The sequence below is a fragment of the Tenrec ecaudatus genome, chromosome 9, assembly GCF_050624435.1.
Source record: "Tenrec ecaudatus isolate mTenEca1 chromosome 9, mTenEca1.hap1, whole genome shotgun sequence".
Lineage (NCBI taxonomy): Eukaryota > Metazoa > Chordata > Mammalia > Afrosoricida > Tenrecidae > Tenrec > Tenrec ecaudatus.
This window is the reverse complement of record NC_134538.1, coordinates 39,596,073-39,600,811: the sequence shown is the minus strand read 5'-3', so window position 1 is coordinate 39,600,811 and position 4,739 is coordinate 39,596,073. Positions and strand designations below refer to the sequence as shown.

At 51.3% G+C, this 4,739-nt stretch overlaps 1 pseudogene; it reads right to left on the bottom strand.

Annotated features, from left to right (window-relative positions):
* Positions 1-2,667: 2,667 nt before the first annotated feature.
* LOC142457238 (DNA-binding protein RFX5 pseudogene) lies at positions 2,668-4,491 on the bottom strand (annotated as a pseudogene).
* Positions 4,492-4,739: the final 248 nt, after the last annotated feature.

Here is a 4,739-nt window from a genome sequence, read left to right as displayed (position 1 = left end):
GGAAATGTTCATATTCTTCAATAAACACTGTCATTCGGATGCATCCATTCTTCTCTGTGCTCCGTGGTCAGTGTCCAGTTTTCACATACAGTGTGCTAAAGGAACTCTCACAGTAAACAAACAAACAAACACAGAATGTTTAATCACATTGAGTGGGTAAAAACAGGTACATTTTAAAAGAAAATGTACGCAAGTACTTCCATACTCTTAAAGGACAGGTCTTTCTAACCCACAAGGACCCCTACTGTTGCCAAGCTGGGCACAAGAGGAGAAAGTGGCCGAGTTGGAAATATCAAAATACAATGTATGCATTTAAAAGGCCATCCCAAGTCCCCACCAATAACAACTATAACCTGCCTAGGGGGCGGGGGGCGGGGCAATGCACATGAAACGTGCACTGCCTAGTAATAAAACCTATACAACGTACCGGAGTATGTAAAAGCAGACCTGGGGAAAATGAAGTGCTCAGTGGAGGCTAGTAGAATTTATTCACCGCAGCTTTGCTTTTAATAGAACAAAGAGAGACAATCTAAATGTTCGTGACTAGATAAAGCCTTGTGATTGAGTGTCATGCAGTGGGTAAAAATAATACACTAGTTCTGTGTGTACTTCTGCTTCTCTTAGGCCTCTCAGCCCCTCCCAAGCCCGACCTGGGAGGAGGTGATAAGCTTGAAATGGACCCTGCTTAGAAGGGTGTAGGGTCAATGTGTTAAGAGGACATGCCCATGCGGGATCTTCCTGTGGGCTGCCTCCATCCACTGTCCTGTAGTTCTCCGAAGCTCACAGGCTAAGTTGGGGCGGGACTGGCCATACCTCACCTTCTGACCTTACACAGGGATTGCTTATCTACTCCATGTCTCCAGATGACCAGCCTCAGCTCATACTCTATGTCTGGTTCGATCCAGCTTCTACTCCACAGTCCTGAATGAGGCTGCGACAGCCAAGGCCTGATCTGTGAGTTCAGATCTTGTTAGGCCTCCTGACCAGAAAACAAAAGACAATGCATGCTCACGAGGTTGTGACATGACTGACCATTGGCAATGTGCGCTGGCAAGGTTGTGAGGTGACTGACAGGAACAATGCATGGTCATTACTTTGCAGCCTCCGGCTAGTGTCGCACCTTAGCAGCATGGTGCAGGATGAAACTGCTCCAAGAGCCCAAGGGTTAAACCTAGATGATGCAGACAGCAGAAGCCAACACAAACTAGCAAGGGAGACAGAGTAGCACCATGGTTACAATCCGATTTGTTGGGTTTTTTTTCTAACACTTAACTTTAGTAGAAGTTTCCATAGCCAATTAGTTTTCCAATCAATAATCCACAGAGGAAGAGTTCCCTAACATTGGTTGCAACCCCCACAATGTGTCAGCACTCTCCCTCTTTCGTCCCTGGGTTTCCTCATTTCTTGTTCCTGTCCCTCCTTGCCCTCTCATCTTGGGCTTTGGGCACATGCTGTCCTGTGAGTCGCATGTGGTCGGTTATTCTAGGAAGCATGTTCTTCATGGGCGTTAGTGTTTGCTTTATGGTGCTATGCTGACATCAAGAAGGGTCTGTAGTCTCAAGTTAGGCATTGACCCAGGGCAATGGTCTTTGGGGCTCCTCTAGTCTCTTTTCTTGGGGGGGGGGATACAGAATGAATTTAATGAAATGAAGAGGAAGTCAATAGCTTTACTAGTCCTGGTGAAAGATGGTGGGGGAGGTGTACTAGTAATGAGGGGAAAAGGGAAGTTCAGAAACACGAAAGGGAAGCTGCTCCACTCTGAGAAGAGATGGAAGCAAGGGACTGTCATTCTTCATACGGAGCCTAGAGAGCGAGTCCCTAAAGGGGAATGACCCCCTTCTTGTTCCTTCTGAGACCCGATCAAGAGGAAGACTATGATGGATACAGGCAGTAGGTCTCGCTGATCACTTGTCTTTCTTAGCAGCATCCTCCTCTGCAACTCCCCCCTTACGGTTTTCATTTAGGCCTGGTGACTGAAGAGACTGGCCTTTTTAAAGAAAGCACAGTGTAGTCCATGGTGTAGAGTAAGCAAATGAGCATGCATCGTCCTCAGGCCACAGGGATTGGTTAGGGATGGATGTATATCTCAGGCTGACCTGAGCAGAGTGGATCTAAAGGGCTTATGCTGGGAGCCCCGTCACAAAGAACCCCCACTTAACGAGGGCACATGGAACCCCAGGAGCGCTGGCAGTCACGAGGTGGCCGGCCTTAAGGTGATCCTACAGAAAGTGGAGCATAAAGAATAAAATAAATTAGGTACTTTGACATAGACTGAGCTCCTGGATCAAGCTTCACCTGGAGCCAACCCTAACCTCTGAAGTTTACAGGTATCTGTGACAATAAAGCCTTTTGATTCTTAAGCCAGTTTGAGTTGGGTTTTTTTATGATTTAAAACCAAGATTCCTAAGCTTTACATCCATCATACTTATCCTACCTAGCCCTCTCTTCCCACAGATTAGCACAGGGATCCAGGTAAGAAGGTCACTAGAGTTTTGTTAGTGACATAGAAGGCAAAGGTATCAAGCTGGCGGGGTCAGAGGCAAGACGAGGTGACTCAGCAGCTGTACAGAGAATGGGTCAAATGAGAAGCAAGTGCAAAGGGGCTTCTACTAAGCAGGCAGAGTTGACATATGTATGTATACACACTTAAATTCTCTTCCCCACCTTTCACGAGGGGGTTGCTTTGGGGTCCTTCCAGTCATGGGGTAAGGGACTTGGAAGCACATGCCCCTTGAAGCCTTTGCTATCCTGTGTGGCACTCTCTGCCTCTCCCTTTCCCAACGGAAGGGCCTCTTTTGGGGCTTCTACTGCCCTTGATGACACTCACTTTGGGGGTGACAATAATTTTCTCCCCTGCTTCTTTGGCATGTCGAGAACTAGAGCCCCTTACTCCTTTGGGAATAGCGCCATCTTCCTGACCCTGGGCAAGCACTGTCCCCCTCTCGGCCTCACCCTTTAGCCCTGTCCCCTCCGACCCTCCCGAGGAGTTGCTTGCCGCTCCAGAGCGCCATGTCTCCAGTGGTAACCTTGACCGGGCAGAGTCGGGGGCAGCTGCTGACTTCTCCGGGGTTAGAATGCCTTTCCCCCGCTTCCACCTGATTTTTATCGAGGACTCCCCCACCTTCTTTTGGCATCAGCTCCTACATCCTCTCCATCCTGCTTCGCTGCTTTTGTTGGCAGGCCCTGCCCCCTGGCCTCCCTCACAGGTCCTTCAGCGGTCCTCTTGACGCCCTTGTCATGGGGTCCCGGGTCGCTGGCTGTGCCTACCTCCCTGTTCTCCATGCTTCGGGCTGAGGGAGACCCACAGGTGGAGCTCACCAGTCCCAGGAAAAGGCGGGACAGCTGGTAAGGTCATGCTAATGATGGGCACTGCCGCCTGAGGAACCCCAGCCCTGCTGGGCAAAGGCAATGTAGCCACTTTTAAGGGGCCTTGAGAGAGCTTGGGGCCAGAATAGGTGGAGAGACTCGAATTGACTGGATATGTGAGCAAGAGGTCCGGGGGAGGAGCAGAGGGAGTCGAGCCACCAGGGACTTAGCTTGGGGGTCACTGGCTGCTGGGGCCGGGCTCTCGACTACACTCTTCTCCCGTTCTCCACGCCCTAGGGGGCCAGGCCCAGCCCGGGCTTCCAATTCCTTGGAAGGCTGGGCTGGTCCCTCTGATTTCTTCGGGTTCCGCCCTCCAGGTTCTCTACACCGCTCTTGGATTTCGATAACCGTTCTCGGGGGCCATGTTCATCCTCTTCAGCAAGCCCCATGGCCTGGAGCACATGCGCATGGGCGGATCTGGCAGAGATGAGGTGCTGCTGAAGCAGAAAGCGGGCGACCTCTACGATGGAACTGAAGGACCGTTTCAGGATTGGCTCTGGCCAGTCACAGGTCAGGGCGCAGGCTGCATCTACCAGTTCATCCCGCGGTGCCTGGGTCACTTCTGGGCCCATTTCTGGGCTCTCGGGGGCCCTTCAGGTCAAGTCCGGGCAGGGGTGGCATACATACCATGGGCTTTTTTCGTATGCCACTGTAGCAATATTTGGACTGGCCCTGGCCACCCAGCCTCCGGGCCTTGATGTCAGGGAAAATCTCTCTGATGGCTTTGCCAAAGTTGGCTGTGCTGAGTGGGCTGCAACAGGCGAGGCTCGTGCACAGTTTGCTTTGGCAGACAGGTGTCTGTGTGCTCTTCCAGGTGGTTGCGGATCCACTTATAAGCATAAATATACTCCTCGTCGCTGAGTGTGCTGGCCTCTGAGCTTTTGTCTCCAGTGCTGGGCCCTGAGGGGAGCTGAAGGTAGAGATACAGCTTGTCGTTGTCTGAGAATTTCTGTACATCTTGCAGAATCCCCTCCACTTTGTTCGCAAGGCCTTGGAAATGGTAGCTTGGAGCCTCTGAAGAAGGGTGGTGGGCTCACCCGCCTCCGCATTACCTGGGGGGGGGGGCCCTCGCGGAGCCCTCCCCCCAGCCTTCGGGCTCTTAGAATCAGGTTCGTCTTCTGTCATCCCAGCACGAGGGCTCGTAGCCACCTTCACTCCAGCCCAGCCCCACGGTTCTGGCTCGGCCGGCTCGTGCGTTGCTTTATTTTCTTTTTTCCTGAATCTCCTCTAGTCTCTTTCAGAGCAATGTCTGATATTTTTCTTTTGGCTTTTTTCAAAAATCCATTCTATTATTTCCTATTCTTAAGAGTGGTTGGTCTGGCTAGACCAGAGGATGTACACTGGTACAGATAGGAGCTGGAAACACAGGGAAT